We start from the raw sequence: 17475 nt of genomic DNA on the forward strand, positions 1-17475 counted from the left end.
ACATCTACCCGTGGCCATAACTGGACATGAAGGACCAAAAAAGGGTAAAAAGGAAGTGATACCCCACTCCCTTGGAAAAAGCCCTGCACCGTCCCCAGTAGACAAACGCATATGCCTCCCCACCATTAGCCTCCCTCCTCCTCCCTCTGTTTTTACTCTTTAAACTTAAACCACTCTCTCCAGGTGGGCGCGAAGTTAATCTGTGAACTTAGCTCCCACTTCTCCATTCTTTGGCCACTGAATAAAGCCTGTGCTGTGTCGGTGTCAGCTTTGGTTTCGTTATTCACCTACTTGAACCCGAATGGAAAAAGGAAATCTTCCCCAGCCAGGCAGAGAGCCTCGGCCAAGCTAGGGCCCGAGCAGGGTCCATACGACTTAACTTGGTAGCAATCTGTAAGGAGACAGTGGTCTCTGCCCGTGGGGTGGGTGGAGGGAACACCTACAGCCACAGCACCGGCTCCGTGGACAGCACGGCCCCTCATGGGCCTGGACCGTGTGCTCTTGTCCCCCCAAGCCTGATACCACCTGACAGTTTGACGTGGTGACACTGGCTGCCGGGCATCCAGTCAGGAAGGACCCAGAGGCAGCACCTGGTGCCAGATCGCATGTGCCTTTTTACAGGCAGGGGACACAGTAAATATTAGGACTTTGCTTTGTGTCTAGAAAACAAACCAAGTGGCTAGAAGGTGATCTGTGCTATGGACTTGAAACCCACGTGCAAGGTGAGAGCTCCTACTGGACACAGGCTTGGAAGCTTCCGCACAGTTGATGACCACACCAGAGCTGCCTGCCCGACCCCTCCAGGCCTCCCTGGTGCACACAGCTGGACCTGCACTCCTCAGGCTCCCCGACCCAGAGCCTGAAGGGCCAACGCTGGCAGGGCCTGGGGATGAGAGTGGTCATTCCACCAATGTTGCTCAGCTCCTCCTCCCCAGTGACCAGGAGAGGGAAGGCCAGTGGAGTCTGAGGTCCGGCTCAGGCAAAGCTCGACGTGCCCCCTCCTTTGGACCCCCGGCCCCGCCCTGCTTACTCAGGCCCACCGTCTGCCCCTCCCAGTGCCCCACCGACCCACATCCCTGGTGTGGACATCCACGTACACAAGAAGCTACCCCATGTCCTCTTCCCACATGGGATGCCCCCATCCCTGCTTCTCCCTAATGATGGCCTGGATCTCAAATGTTCTGGACAGGAAGAGGGCTGAGGAGGAGGCTGGGATGTCCCGTCTGCCTCCTGGGGGCCCAGACACAGGGCTCAGGGGCTGCTGGGCCTTGAGGTCAGGATGCTTCCGGGTGTGGGATGAACCTGCCACTGCCCACTGGCGCCTGCTCCTTCCGAGATTCAGGAAACAGGAGGACCCACCAAACTGAGCCCATCCCCGGGCTCTGCTGCAAGTCTGCTCGGATTTGCTCTCCTGATCCTGAAGACAGACCTGCGGGAAACAGGGCCTGCGATTCCCATACTGACGGTATTCTGTGGAATTTCCACTAGATCCCTTTCTACCCTGTTCTGAGAAAATTACTAGCCAATCCATGCTACCATCACCCCACAAGCGGACTGGGAAGCTGAGGCTCTGAGAAGCCAAGTAACCCAGCCAGAAGCACAGATGTGCGGCCACAGAGTGGGGTCTGCACCCACCGCCCGCCCAGGGTGACCGCCCACTCCCAGCAGGTTCCATATCCATTACCTTCATCCCCCTCCGGCGACCAGCTCACAGAGCCTCCTCTTAGGCGGATTCACTTACCTTCTTTTAACTGGAGCCGTCTTACTATCCTGTTTTGGGGATCATCCGGAAGGCTTGAAGCAGGTTCAGTCTCACGTCACCAGAGTACCTTTCCTGAATCACACTCACCACCTGTTCATCCACTCCCAGCTCAGACCCAGAAAGGCCCCCTTGGGCCCCGAGTCCCATGGCTCTGCCTGGGTTCCCACTGCCTCCTGCCTGGTCCTTCCCTTTCATGTCCCCTGCAGTGTCACCAGGAGCTCCCGCCCGCCTGGGGCAGGCTGTCTGCTCTGTCCTGGGGAGGCCTCCGTGGTGTCAGGTGGAAGAAACAAGTGGTAACCATGGGGCCTCCCTCACGCAGCACAGTGGCCAGCACCCGCCTACTGACTTCATCACTCTGGATGAGCCCAGGCAGGGATTCAGGGGGCCTGCAGCATCTCCTGGTTCTCATTTCATCCCAGCACTGCTCACAGGGAAGTCGCTAAGCAACTCTATGTCGGTTGCACAGAGAGGACGCTCATACACTCGCCTCCTCCCAGCACACGGGGCTCTTATGGACAGGCACCTCCCAGGATATGGAGCTCACCTGGGCAGGCACCCAACAGCCCACGGGGCTCATGTGGTCAGGTCCCTCCCAGGATATGGGCCTCATCTGGGCAGGCACCCTGGCAGGGCTTGGTGCACAGAAACCCTCACATAGCCCTCATTGTGGAGCACCCCCAGCTCACCTGTTGGACAGAGCTGACCCTGAGCACCTCAGAGCAGGACCTGAGCTAACAAACAGCAGCTCCTGGACAGGTCTGTGACCCTGGGCTTCACTCTGTGTGGCCTCCCTCCACCGGGTCTTCCAGAGGCTTCCGCTGCACCTGGGGAACTGGGCTCCTGTCTCCACCCACCACCCCTCCTCTCCCTGACTCCTGGGTTCTTCTCAGTAAGAGAGGGTCTTCTTGAAATTATCTCCCACTCGTGGGCCAGATAAAATGATTAGAAAACAAGCCAGAGCTGCAGCCTCATGTCTATCCTGACCCTCAGGACGCCACACCTGTTCCTTGGACCTGGCCGATGCAGCAAGGCCCATTTTCTGCAACTATGAGCCCCTGATGGGTGAGGATTGGCTGACCTGGGCAGTCTGACCCGGCCGGCCAGCCCTAGGTTGAGGTCTGTATAAATACACCCTGCAGGCAGCAAGAGCACCTGCAGCTGTGTCTGAGGCCATACTCTCTGCCCCATCAGCAGCCACGGGGCTGGGCTGGTGGGAGGGAGTGAGGGACCACGGCTTTGTGGGTGGCCCAGACTGAGTGGGGCTCTGCTGGACTTTCTGCAGGAGTTGCCAGGCTGCTACCTGCTAAGGAAGAGGATACATCGCCTACACCTGCCGTTGGAAGTTCTGCCGGGGCAGAGGTAAGGAAGCAAGAAAAAAGGCAGCGGGAGCCAGGAGAGGAGGGGTAACTTAGGTAGGGAAACGGGAAGCTTCCAGAAGAGTGCCTGGGGCCAGGACCATCCTGCCTGGCCTGCAGGCACCATCTCGGCCTGCATGCTGTTGCTGGTGTGGTTCCAAGCCCTTTCCTCCAGCCTTTAAAGTCTTTGCACATATTTAGGTGTTTTACCTGGGAAGGGTGGGTAAGGTTCAGGAGCAGCTGGCCTGGGGTAACATTTACTCAGAGACGCCTCCTCACGGTCCACCAGCTCTCCAATGAGGACTCTCCTTGCGGGGGTCAAGGGGGCTGCTGGCTGTATGTGAGACAATTCCCCACCTCTGACCATCTTTAGAATTGTTCATCAGTGTAGCAAGTGTCCTGATTGGGTTTCATCTGTGGAACTGGCGGGTTCTTAATTAGCAACATGAATGGTGACGTCAAAGGTCCTGAATCAGGATGGAAATACTTACCCCCCACAAGTACAAGTGTAAGAACCTGGGGAGGCCGTGTGCAACCGGCACCCTTAGGATGGGTTTCCAACATTCTGGTGTCCAGCCACTGCTTTAGGATTTCTGGGGGCCAATCCTGCCTCTAAGGGTTCCGTAATCCAGTCTCTGTCTTTAGTGAGACCCACACTTCCAGGATCCTACAGAGCAGGGTCTGTGTGACTGTTCTGTGGCTTCTCTAACAAATGACCACAAGCTGGGTGGTTTAAAACAGGAATTCATCCTCCCCCAGTCCTGGAGACCAGACATCTGAGATCAAGGTGTCGCAGGACTGAAGTCCCTCCAGAGGCTCCAGAATAGGGTTGTTCCTGCCTTTTCCAGCTTCTGGGAGCTCCAGGCGTCCCCAGGCTTGCAGCTGCATCCCTCCCATCTCTGCCTCCATCTTCACGTGGCTTCTCCTCTGTGTCTGTGTCTCTCCTCTTTTGTCTTTTATAAGGATGCTACCATTGGATTGAGGGTCACCCTGACCCAAGATGACCTCACCTCGAGATCCTTAACTACATCTACAAAGACCCTTTTCCCAGATATGGTCCTGTTCACATGTTCTGGAGGGACACATCTTTTGGGGTCACCATTCAACCCATTATCTGTGTATAAAATAACCCTCATTTTAGATTACCAAGGTCCCATATAGACTGGCACAGACAGCAGCCATGTGGGTGGGGGTCTGGGGAAAATTAGGACCCTGGAATCACCTGGAAAGGATCAAGGCCTGGCTTCATCAGAAGGTGAACTCTTCCACTATGGGACCCATGAAAACAGCCACTCCATCCTGTCTGTTGAAAGGGACACAGTGTTAAGTACAAAAGTGTTTACCTTGCAAAGCTGGCTCTTCTGGGACTTCATCATCAATAGCATCATGTAACCAATAATTACGGGCTTGGAGGAATCACTTTCTGACACGTGATGACAGCACTGTCACTTTAGGCTCATCAAGCCTAGAGTAGGAATGTTTGAAGGAGAAGAGTTTGGGAGATTGTGAAGCTTGGTTGTCAAGGAAACCGAGCAGGTTTGTCAAGGTTGTCAAGGAAACTTCTCCCTTAAACTGAAGGCAGGGCTGGGGGAACTGAACTGCAGGGATCTTTTAAAGGGGCTGCTCTGAAGCACCATCACCTGAGTGGTGGTCTCAACATGAGCTGTGGTTTGAAAAAAGTGTGATGAGATTAAGCCTTACTTTCTGTTATAGTGGGGGAGGGGTTTGTAAAACACCTTGGCTTTTAGGGCAAAGGTTTGTTACTGGAACAAAGTGTCCCCCCAAAAATGGGCTGAAGCTCAAGATGTCTCTGTCCCCTTCATGTGAGAGTCCAGGGCAGGTGGGTGTAGGGGCCCAGGCTCTGTCTACCTTGTTTCTCCTCCCTGCTTCCAGGTAAGGGCTCCAACTAGCAGGGTGGGGTGACCACGTGGGCACCAAGCCCTCTGTCCAAGGATGCAGGCTGGCCAAGGGCCTCACCACCTCCACTGCTTCCCCTTGGAAACATGAGACACTGTGCCCCAGCTGCAAGGTGCAGGGTAGCTGTGAACAGGAAAAAGGGAAATGGGTTCTGGAGGGCAGCTGGGCGGCTCTGCTGTGAGGGTTGCCCGGACACCAGCACATAGTCTCTGGGGCCTGCGAAATGTGATTACACATCAGCATGAGCTCTTCGATGTTTTGTGGTTCTGGAAATCCTATAGGAGGTGGTTTACAGCAGGTGAAACTAATGCTCTCAGTGGAGGTGATGAAGCCAAAGGTCTGCAGGTCAGACTGAAGGTGCTGATGTGGGTGTACATACAGGACAAAACCATCTCATGTGAATGTAGTTCAGGCACATTTAACGTGAATGCAGTCGTGTTATGCCTAAGGTCTTGTATCTTGTCCATCTCCTCGGGGACCTCGTCCTTAGTTCCTGAGGCTCCTGTAACTCACGTATGGGGGAATAGAGAGTGGGCTCTGTCCACTTTGAGCCTTGAATTCCCCTGTGTGTGAGTCTGCTCAGGGGCTGCTATTACAAATACCACAGACAGGGCAGCTTAAACAACAGACATCTCCCAGTCCTGGATGCTGTGTGAGATCAAGATGTCTGCAGGCTGGCTTCTCCTGAGGCCTCTCTCCTTGGCGTGTAGACAGCCATCTTCTCTCCGTGTCCTCACATGGTCTCCCCCTGTGCCTATCTGTGTCCTAATCTCTTCTTGTAGGACATCAGTCCTATTGAATTAGGATCCACCCTAGTGACTGCATTTTACCTTGATCACCTCTTTAAAAACTCCATCTCCAAATACAGCCACATTCTGGGGTCCTGGGAGTTAGGGATTTAGCATGTGAATTTTGGGGGACACGACTGAGTCCACACTATCTTGCTTAGGAACTAATATGTGCCTTGGTCCCTCCTTCCCTCAAGTCACACGGGGATCATCTGATGGCTCAGGAAAAGGCCACTTGTGCAGAGTTTGTGTCCAGCTGGGGAACCCTTCTCTGCTCTCTTTGATCAGGCAGCGGCAGTGCCAGCCCCATCCTGAGGTGAGCAGTTCTGGGGTTTTGTGCCATGTCGCCTGGCCTGCTGAGGTGCTCAGTGCCAGGGGACCCAGGAGCCAGCAGCCTAGTGGGGATGCCGGGACTCTCAGAGCCTTGGCACATGTCTGTCCCACCAGACACCCCAGCAAAGTGGGGAAACATTTGGGGGATTACAGGTGGGAGAGAGTCACGGTCTTGTTTATGCTTCAGAAAGACCAGTTTGGGGTGGGATGTGAGGTGCACGGTGAGGGTAGGGAGCTTTGTCAGGGCCTGACGGAGGAACCAGGCACAAGATCGGGCTTGGGCCAGGGCTGTCGGTGTAGAGGGGAATTAGCGTGGGAACTGGCCATAGACTCTGGAGGAGGAGCTGACAGTTACTGGGGCACAAGGAAGTGGGAGCCTGGGAGGCTCCAGCGTTACCGAACCAAACTTGGGTCCATGTGTCAGAGTGCAGTAAAGCCAGTCTACTGACACCAAGTTGTGGTGAAGAAAAGCGAAGCTTTAATTGTAAAAGTGTCAATACAAGGAGGACAGGTGGCTTGTGCCAAACTCCCTGCAGGGTTTCAGCAAAGCAATTTTAAAGGTCAGGTGAGGGAGGGTGGTCACAGGGTATGTGATCAGCTGGTGCCCAATTCTCTGGTTGATGGGGAGGTAACAGGGCAGTTAACATTACAAATTATTACGCACCAGTAGCTCTGTTGATGATCATCAAGTAGTTAATTTCTTCCATTTGGTGGTGGTTTCAGCATCCGTAAAACAACTCAGGAAATGTGCATCAGATACTGTTATCTAGGTACTTCAGAAAGGAGCTACAGCAGAGGATATGGGGGGAGGGGTCTGTCCTGGGAAGGCCCCATAGGGTCCTGCTCGGTTACACCAGGTGTCTGGGCTCAGCAACCAGGGAAGGTGGGCCTGCCTCCTGGGGTTTGGGGAGTAGCGGGATCACAGTCCTCTGAGGGGCCTGTTAGCCCCCAGGGTGAGATGGGGATGCAGTGGCTGGACAGATACGTCTGGCCTGGGAGAGGGGTCCAGGCTGGAAATGTCACTGGAATCACGGCGGGGAGGAAGAGGAAATGGCAGATGGGTCACAGCAGACTACAAGCAGGTGACTGCGGTCCTGTTGGAAGCAACTCAGAGCCAGAAAGGAGTGGCTGTCAGGGGATCAGCTTCATTCTCTCATTGCTTTGCTTATCTGTAAATTCCCACTCCCACAGTGAGGAGTCTGGCTCCCACCATCTGCCATTTATCAATTCATTTTGATCTCAGTGAGGCAGCGGTGAGTGGTGGTGTGAAGCGAGATCTTAATTCTCTGCCCAGGAATTGAATCTGGGTAGCCTGGATGAAGACCAGGAACCCTAGTCACCACACCCCCTCGGTCTTGCCCCCAGTGAAAATGCATTTCTCATGGAGGCAAAAACTGTAAAAACAGGTACAAATTTTATTATGAGACATAGCACAACAACATATGGGAGAGCACACAGAGAAACAGTTTGTTTTGTTAAGATAGAAGCAAGGCAGAGATGCACAGCCGGAGAGAAAGGGTGCGGCCAGCCTCCCTAATGAGGAGGAGCGCAGTAAAGAGGCGATTAAGTCATTTATACAGGGCAGTTCTTCTGGGTCTTTGTTTACCTTTGGCCAATTATCTGGTTTCTTTTTCCACACCTAACCTGCCCTAGGACCGTCCCTAACATGCATGCCCAACTTTTTTCCAAGATGGATTACAGCCCAGAGGCCTATGGGACGGCCTTAGCATCACATATTATGGGGTGTTGCCCCCTCCTTTTTGACCCCCAAAGAGCATTTCTGGGTATGCGCAATGTTTCCCTTGCCCCAAGGATGGGAAATGTAGGACCTCTTGATCTTTTAACAGGGTTTAGCCCCTCTCTGTCCCTGCCATAAAAGTGTCCGATGTCCGGTTATCTACCCTATTCCTATTGTTGTTTCTTTTTTTAAAATTTATTTATTTATTTATTTATTTTTGGCTGCATTGGGTCTTCGGTGCTGTGCACGGGTTTTTTCTAGTTGCAGCAAGTGGGGGCTACTCTTCGTTGTGGTGCGTGGGCTTCTCATTGCAGTGGCTTCTCTTGTTGTGAAGCATGGGCTCTAGGTGCGTGGGCTTCAGTAGTTGTGGCACACGGGCTCAGTAGTTGTGGCTTGCAGGCTCTAGAGCATAGGCTCAGTAGCTGTGGTGCACAGGCTTTGTTGCTCCGCAGCATGTGGGATCTTCCCGGACCAGGGCTCGAACCCGTGTCCCCTGCATTGGCAAGCGGATTCTTAACCACCGCACCACCAGGGAAGTCCTCTGTTGTTGTTTCTTATATCGAAGTGCAGATCTCGAAATATAGACAGGAGTCCGGTCATAAATATGTAGTCCGGAGCCTGTTTGTTTCTTGTCTCAGGAGATGTAAACCGGGGGCTGGTAATTAATGTCCGGCCTGGAGCCCATCTTCTTCTCACCCCAGGAAGTGTGAACAGGAGGCCAGTTGTAAATGTCTAGCCTGGAGCCTATCTATCTCCTGCCTCAATTTCTCCTTTTCAAATTACATGTACAGTGGTTTCAGAATTGTTAGCTACTACAACCTGGAAAGAACTTCATAAAATAAAGTCCTCTGTTTACATATGGTCCATTTTGCCTTTAGTCTACAGATTCCATTCATTTCCAAAGTTAACTTAGGTCAGCACCTTTTACCCCATCCTCTACAGTGAGTTTTTTCAATACATTTCCAATAGTTAGATTCTGTTGCATTATGTATTCCATCCTGTGACACTCCTACATTCTAAATAACTAAATTGAATAGACTATGATTTACCCCTTGGGCTATACAAATGCATAGTGACAGGTATCCATCCTAAAGTATCACGTGGAATACTTCAAACCCCCCACCCCATGATCTGCTTATCATTTATGTAGCGTAGCTTTGCCTTTCTTAGAATGTCATAAATGGGGTCATACTGTGTGCAGCCTCCTCAGACTGGGTTCTTTCACTTAGCAATATATACTGAAGATTTATCCATGTCTTTCCACAGGTTGTTGGTTCATTCCTTTCTACTGTTCAGTAGTATTCCATTGCATGTGCGTGGGAAGAAAAACAATTTTCCCTCTACCCTTCTAGGTTCTTGGTTGAGACACCCCACCCCCATAATAAAAGACAGATTACCAGGAGAAAAACAGAAGTTTAATAACACGTATACCTGCTGTATACAGGGGGGATACCAAGGAAAACTGTCACTCCCTGAAATGACCAAAGCCATCACCTTAAATACCTACTTCAGCTAAAAACAGAAGAATGAAGTTGGGGAAGGGGGGAAGCCAGTTATGGCAGGTTATCATGCAAAGCACAGTAAACAAGGGTATGATTGTTTGCAGATTTAAGTCAGGACTTCTCCATTGATACGAGTTACTTGAGATTTAATTATCCTTCTATTTCTGGTGCAAAGAGGGACATGACCTTATAAATGGAGATTTCTCTATTGTAAATGTCCTTCTCTACTCAGTTTTCTAAGAGTTTTTTATTTTTGTTTGTTTGTTTTTAGCAGACTGAAATAATCCTTATGCCAGATAGGCATATTTTGGGGTGGCATATTCTACTCGCCTTGACATGGATGTACCCCAATTTGCTTATGCATTCATCTATTGAAGGACATTCTGATTTCTTCAAGTTTTTAGCCATTATGAGTAGAGGTGCTGTGCATAATGGCATCTTTGTTTGCATTTGGACATAGATTTTCAAAGCAGTTGCCTAAATACTGGGAGCGTGATTGTTGGATCCCAATGTGAGACTTGTTTACCTTTGGAAAAAACTGCCAAACTGTCTTACAAAGTGGCTGTACATGCATCCCACTAGCAAGGAGGGAGAGTTCCTGTTGTTCCTCACCCTCTAGCAGTGGGTATTGTCATATTTTGAATTTAGCAGTCCTAATAGGTGTGCTATCTCATGATTTTAATTTGTAATTCCCTAAAGGTATATAATGTTGAGCATTTATAAAATGATTTTTACTATATATCTTTTCCGGCTGGGTGTCTGTTCAGATCCTTACCTGTTTGTTTGTTTTTTTTTTTTAATGGGGTTGTTTTAGAGGTCTTTGTCTATTTTGAGTCCAAATCCTTTATCAGATACAAGTTTTGCAAATATTTTTCTCCCAGTTTGTGGCTTGTCTTTTGATTTTCTGAATAAGGTCTTTCAGAGTAGAAATCTTTAATTTTATAAAGTCCACAATATTACTTTTTCCTTTTGTGGATTGGCTTTTTGTGTGTTAAAACTCAAAGCTTATTATCTACAGACCAAACCCAAGGTCATGTAGATTTTCTATGTTTATCTCTGTAATTTCCATAGTTTCGCGTTTTAACTGTCTGTTAATAAATTTCAGTGACTTTGGTGTAAGTTTTAAAGTTTGTGTCTACCTTCACTTCATTCCATACTGTTTCAAGTTAATTGTTCCTTAAGTATTTTGGAGAAGTTATGGGATACTGCCTCTATTTCAGTTTGAATTTCCAGTTTAATGGATCTAGCAGAACCGCCCTCAGGGGGTGGGGTCTCCACTAAACTGTGAGGGCGGCTTGGTCTGCGCTTTCCCATTGGCTGGCAGGGAACGCAGAGCCCGCCTCTCTGATCCCCTTTGGGAATGCGTGCTCGGCCCGCGGCCTTGGCTTCTCCTGGCAGCTGACGGCGAGCCTGGTCTCCTCAGGACTCGCTGGGGCTTTGGCTTCTGGAACACATGGGGCTGAGTCCATGCTGACAACGCGGGGGCTTCAGGACAACACAGGGTCGAGTCCACGCTAACGGGAGCCAGGTCTCCTCAGGAGTTGCTGAGGCTTCGGCTTTGGGACGTTGTGGAGTCCAGTTCACGCTGACGGGAGCCCCGTCTCCTCAGGACCGGCCGGGAGGTGGCGCGGCTGACGGAAAAGGTGAGGAAAAGTGAGAAGAGGGGAGAAGGTTCCTGTGTGCGGCCGACTCCTGAGGGGTGTCTGTCTTCACAGGACCCAGGACTGGAATGGCTTGTTGTGGAAAGTTGTGGGTTTTTAGTCAGTTTTTAGCCGGTGTTGTTCCTTGGCGTGTGTCGTCCATTTTCCCCGGCACCGTTTACTGAGGGAACTGTCCTTTCCCTGGTGTATGTTCTCGGCTCCTTTTTTTGTGAATTAACTGACCACGTACCTGTAGGTTTCTTTCTGGGCTCTCTGGTCTGTGTGCCTGTTTCTGTGCCAATTCCACACTTTTTTGGTGCCTTTAGCTTCATAATGTAGATTGAAGTCAGGGAGGGCGATGCCTCCAGCCTGTTTTCCTTTCTCAGTGTCGCTTTGGCTCTTCTGCGTCCTTTGTGGCTCCAGACAAATTGTTTTTTGTTTCTGTGAAAAATGTCATTGAAATTTTGGTAGTGACTGCGTGAATGTGTAGGTTGCTTTGGGTAGAATGGACATTTTAACAATATTTTCACCCATGAGCGTGGGATATCTTTCCATTTTTTTGGGTCTGTTCAGTTTCTTTCATCAATGTCTTTACAGTTTTCAGTGTGCAGGTCTTTCAAGTCCTTGGTTAAATTTACTGCTGGTTTTTTCTTGGGTGCGATTGTAAATGGAGTTGTTTTCTTAATTTCTCTTTCTGATAGTTCATTATTAATGTACAGAATCACAAATGATCCTGCAGTTTTGTTGAACTCATTTTTTAGTTCTGACAGTCTTTTGGTGGTTTCATGTAGAAAGCTAGAATTCAGAAATCCTACTGTTCCAACTATATCCAGGTCATCCACAGCACCCAAGACATAGTGGCTACTAATATAATCTTACCACGGTGCCTCTTAATACCATGGGGACCCCTACAAGGGCGATTAGCATCACCACTTTGGTTGAATTTGGCCTGGGTAAGTCTTGGCCTCTATAGCAATGTTTGATGTCATCTCTGATTTTCTGGCATGTTACTGACATGGTTGTATTGAAAAGTAATTTATTTTCTAGTAAATTTCAAATGTTTAAACTTTAAATAGCAGTACAAAGTTTTCTACGTTCACACCAAGCGCAGTGTGTTTTACCCAAAACAGGGCCACTCTCCCAGGGAACCAGCACATAGCCCCAAAATGAGGAATAATTATGGTTTCCACATTATAATCCTATCCACAGGACCACTTCAACTTTCAGCAGCTGCCCCACCTTTGTGGAAATGTCTTTTTCCATTCTAATCCGGTTTTCTTTTTCTGGAACCATCACCGGGGCTTTCCCTCGTTTTAAAAACCTTCATGAATTTGAAGTGTACAAGATGAGTATGATCTGTGTGACTTTTTCTGTATGGCTTCTTTCACTTAGGATGTTTTCAGTGTTTTTCCATGCTGTAACATGTATCTTTTTTTTTTTCATTGTGATTAAAAAATGTAACATTTATCATTTAAACAATTTTAAGGATACACTTCTATAGCACTACATTCATTCACATTGTTGTAAAAATATCCTTACCATCCATCTCCAGAACTTTTTCATTTTCCCCAAGTGAAATTGTAGCCATTAAACACTTATTCCCCTCAACCCCTGGCAACCTTATTCTGCTTTTTGTCTTTGAATTTGACTTATCTGGATATCTCATACTAGTGGACTCATAGAATGTCTGTCCTTTTGTGTCTGGCTTGTTTCACTTAGCATAATGACTTCAAGGTTTATCCACATTGTAGCCTGTGTGAGAATTACCTTAGTTTTAAAGGTTGAATTGCATTCCATTGTGTATATACTACATTATGTTTATCCATTCATCTTCTGAAGGACACTCCAGTTGCTTCCACCTCTTGGCTACTGTGAATAATGCTGCTATGAATATGGGGTACAAATATCTGTTCCTGTCCTTGCTTTTAAATATTTTGGGTGTATACCCTGGGGTGGAATTGAGGGATTCTACGTTAATTCTATGTTTAAGTTTTTGAGGAGCCCCCCTACTGTTTTCCACAGCTGCTTGCACCATTTTACTTTATTCCTTTATATGGCAGAATAATGCATCTTATGGATCTACCCTATTTTGCTTATCCATTCACCCATTGGTGGACATTTTAATTGTTTTTACCTTGGGCTATTGTGAATAATGCTGCTATGAATATTGGTGTACAAGTTTTTATTTGAACACCTGTTTTCAATTCTTTGGGTATATATCTAGGAGTGGAGTTGTTGAAACATATGATAATTACATTTTTATATTTTTGAGAAAATGCCAAAATTTAGCACACATAGATTGCACCATTTTACATTTCCACAAGTAAAGTTTAAGGGTTCCAATTTCTCTACATTGTTGCCAACATTTGTTATTTTTATTTATTTTTAATATAACCATTCTAGTGTGTGTGAAAAGTTGTGGTTTTAATTTGCATTTCCATCATGACTACTGATGTTTGACATCTCTTCATGTGCTTGCTGACCATTTGTATGCCTTGTCTGGAGAACAGTCCATTCAAGTCCTTTGTTCATTTAAAAAATTGGGTTGCTCTTTTGTTGAGTGGTAAAAGTTCTTGATAGATTCTGGATAAAGGCTTTTATCAGATATAATGTGCCAATATTTTCTTCCATTCTTTGGGCTGTCTTTTTACTTTCTGGATAGCCTCTTTTGATGTACAAAGGTTTGTAATTTTGAGGAACTCCAATTGATCCATTTTTTTTCTTTCATTGCTTGAGCTTTAGTGTGAGCTATAAGACACTATTGCTGAATGCAAGGTCATGAGTCCCTTGGTTTATTCCAGGGTACATACCCTCGGTATCCACTAGGCTAGGGTTTAGGTCTGGGGTTTGAGTCAGTGTCAGGGTTTAGGGGTCAGGGGTCAGGGTAGAGGGTCTAGGGGTCTGAGCTTAGGGTGTTAGGGTTAGAGATTAGATTTCTTTAGGGTTAGGGTTAGGTTTAAGCATAACTGGCCCCCTTTGCTCTTCCCTTCTCCTCCTCCGAGGTCTCCAGGATGGACACGATTTGCCCAGGGTCACACATGAGTCAGGGAGTTGAGCTGGACCACTGTTTTTCTACCCCCGAGTCCTGGGCTCTGAGAGAAGAATGAAATGTCTGTACTGTTTCTGAGTGTTTCAAATCAAACTCGATGTTAGTCAAGGGTTGTGGAAGGTGTCAAGTCATGCAGGTTTCTTCCTGCTCTCCCATCTGGGAAAGGTGGTGCTGGCTCCACTCTGCCTGGGCAGCCCCAGGTTCCAGCAGAGCCCAGACAGGAGGGCACTCAATGGACATGTGTGGATTTATGCAGGACTGGGTGTAACAACCTGCCAGCCCCCAGCCTACTTGAGGGCTGGTGGGACCCTCCTGGGACTGTAGGCATGCTTTGTCCCATCTGAGTGGGCACCAGTAGACAATCAAGTTCCAGGCAGGACAGTCCTTGACCTCTGAGCATCCAGGCAGGCATCTGTGGTCCTCTAGCTCAGTCCAGCCTGGGCCCTGTCAAGACCCCATGGACAGTTACTGAGCTGACCATGCTGCTGGGCAATGGAACAGCTACCTGGGCAGTGTAGACATTCCTTTGAGATGTTTCAACTATCAGTGTCCATGTGGTTGAGAAAAGGTCCTCCTCTTCACAGCCTTCACAGCCTCGTAGCCTGCCAAGAGAGGTAATAACACTAAACATCTGAGTGTGTCCCTGACACAACAACCATACAGCAGACCATGGCCCTGCAATCCTTTGTCCCTTCAGTTGTTAGAAATTTTGACATTCATATTCATTAAGAATCAAAGATATGGGAGTAACTGGGCCTCCCAATGGGAGGTTCATACTGAGGCTGCATGGTCTTGGAGAGCCATATGCATCCATGTGGCCTCTGGAAAGCCTGCCAATTATGGGTTCCATGGCATGGAATAATTCTTGAACCTCCCATTACTTCATTGCACAAGAGTTTCCTTACCACCCTAGCATTTGGTTTCTTCCCTTAGTAAAGGAGAGAGAAGAAACTGGAAAATGAGCAGCATTGTTCTTCAGGGGTAGGTAATTAATATGGCCAGAGAGATGGCATGACGCAAGGGCTCCCACCTCTCAGGGGCAGGAATGAGGTCTGTGTGTCTTCTGAGGGCACATAGGCTATCCTGGGCCAAACCCTGAGATGTGAGGACCTGATGCCCAAGGCAGGAGACTTTGAGTTTATCACCAACAACAATCCTGCCTTTTCAGCAAGTGAAAGAACTTCTTGCGGTCTTGAGAGGGCAGTAAGAGCACTCTGGATGAGTAGCTGCAGCCCTTGACCCTAAGTGAACCCCTTTTTTCCTTTTGTGTCAGATTCTGTGCTGTGCAGTGAGCTGTCATTGACATAGAATCTGCTGCTTTCTCTCAGCCAGCATCTGTTCTCATGCCCAAGTCTAGTGCCTCAGTTTTCCTTTGGGAATTACATCTCACCTGCTTCCAGTCCAAACAGTTCCAGAAGGATGACCCCACGTTCCACCCAGCTCGAAGATGGGTTTACAACCCACATCTAGCCAGTCCCATTTTCCATCTTCTGGTTCCTGTAATGGGTCAAGGATGAGAATGTAACCCAAGCCAGGCCAAAGGAATTTAAAACCATGACTTTTCTTGGTATCCAAGAAAAGGAGAAGCTCTTTCTCGGAAAAAGGATGGTGAGCGGTTGTCAGCCTAGAATTGCTGTTGGCCCAAGGGCAGTGAGAGAGACTGTGCCTGTGAATGGGATCACCCAAAGGCACTGAGAAGGACAGAGTTTAGGAAAGGAGCAAGACCACACTGAGATAGTATGAGTCACTGGACCTGCCAGGTCCAAACCCATTCTTAAACTTGCCACTTGCCAGTATTAATTTATTTCTACCCTTACAAGAGATACTAATTTATTTTACTTCAGTAAGTGTGTCCAGTCACTGGGAATAAAAAAAAGTCCTAGTTGACACATCTGAATCAAAAAATCCCTGATCCATCCTCAGGTGTCCTCACTGGGTGGGGCATGGCTGGGGGAGATGAAGATACTGGGTGGGGTCAGATATTTGGGGAGCTGCCAAACAGCTCTGTCCCTGTTCTCTCCCTGTCCTGGGAGGGGGAAACCCTGGAACAGTGATAGAGGATAACCAGTAGAGGGAAGAGGTTCCCCAGTGTTTAATTAGTCTTTTTGTATTTTCCTTAATTTAGGGTCCATTTTGGTAATGTGTTTTTACAAAGAAATCACCTGTTTCCTCTAGATTTCCAGTTTGTTACAATAGGTTTCTCTTATTTGACTTTTAATTTTTCCTGTCTAATTTTCTACAGAATCATCACAAATAATGAACAAATACTGATACTTTATTATTAACTGAAGTCCATATTCATGTTCCCGTTGTTATACCTTTCCTTGTTCCAGGATCACAAAGGACATGTGGTCATAATGTCTGTTTAGTCTCTTCTGGGCCTTGACAGTTGCTCAGACTCTCCTTGTTTCTATGACCTTGACAGTGTGGAGGAGGACTGGTCAGGTATTTTGTAGACTGCCCTGCACTGGGATTTTCTTGGTGTTTTTGTTGTGATTAGACGTGGCTTTTGAAAATGCAGATTACAGAGGTAAAGTGCGTCCTCTTCACTATATATCAAGAGAACAGGCTCTCAAGGGAATTTATCACGTATATTCTTAAATTTGGTCACCTAGCTGAGGTAGTGTTTGTCAAGTTTTCCCACAGTGAGGTTAATATTTTCCCCATGTCCATCCTGTGTGTCTTATTTAGGAGGAAGTCATAATGCAGAACGCACACTTGAGAGGGGAGTTAGCTTCACATCCTTGATGGACAGCTGAGTGTCTATGTGAATTGTTTAGAATCTTTCTGCATAGGAGATTTCTATTTAACACCATTCATAAAAAACTGTGTAATTTATTTTTGGACATGTGAACAATTATTGTAAACTTCTGGTTATAATCCAGTACTGCGTTATTAGACTGCTTAGTTCATTCTTGCTTTGGCTATTGAGAGCTTTTTCCATTTGCTCCTGTTCTCATCTTACATAATTTTTCTTAAGTGTTTTTGTTTTTGTTTTGGTACTTTTTTACTTTCTGATATTTTAAGATTATCCTGCTTCACATATTTACTGTCTCAGTCCTAGTATCAGCCCTTTCTTCAAAGAGCCCTTGTTCCTCTCATTAGAGAATAGTATTAAAAACTTACATGTGGGAGCTAAATAGGCTCAGCTGACAATGCGTGGAAATACATGCACGTATCCCAGCCTATACATATACACATAATTATAAAGATTTCCATGTGGAACTATGTGTATCTCTATTAGGCTGAAGATAGTTTATACTGATGTCTCCAACCTGATCTGTTATGATATGGATATTGTAACCTTCTCCCTTTGTCTGTAACTTCCCACTCCAGTGGTAAGAAACCTGGCTTCCACCATTTGTCATTTATTAAATTCAGTGCTTGTTCC

The 17475-nt window shown here is 47.7% G+C and overlaps 1 protein-coding gene across 3 annotated transcripts in view; it reads left to right on the plus strand.

Annotated features, from left to right (window-relative positions):
- Nucleotides 1-10792: 10792 nt before the first annotated feature.
- LOC103011768 (putative protein FAM90A7) overlaps nucleotides 10793-17475 on the plus strand; it is a 76799-nt gene continuing 70116 nt past the window's right edge. For all 3 annotated transcript variants that reach the window (XR_009007628.1, XM_007167484.2, XM_057543672.1), the window contains exon 1: nucleotides 10793-11038. The gene's annotated coding sequence lies outside the window, so the exon portion shown is untranslated. The remainder of the gene's footprint in view (nucleotides 11039-17475) is intronic.

The sequence above is a fragment of the Balaenoptera acutorostrata genome, chromosome 3 (genome assembly GCF_949987535.1).
Source record: "Balaenoptera acutorostrata chromosome 3, mBalAcu1.1, whole genome shotgun sequence".
In the NCBI taxonomy this organism is placed as follows: Eukaryota; Metazoa; Chordata; class Mammalia; order Artiodactyla; family Balaenopteridae; genus Balaenoptera; species Balaenoptera acutorostrata.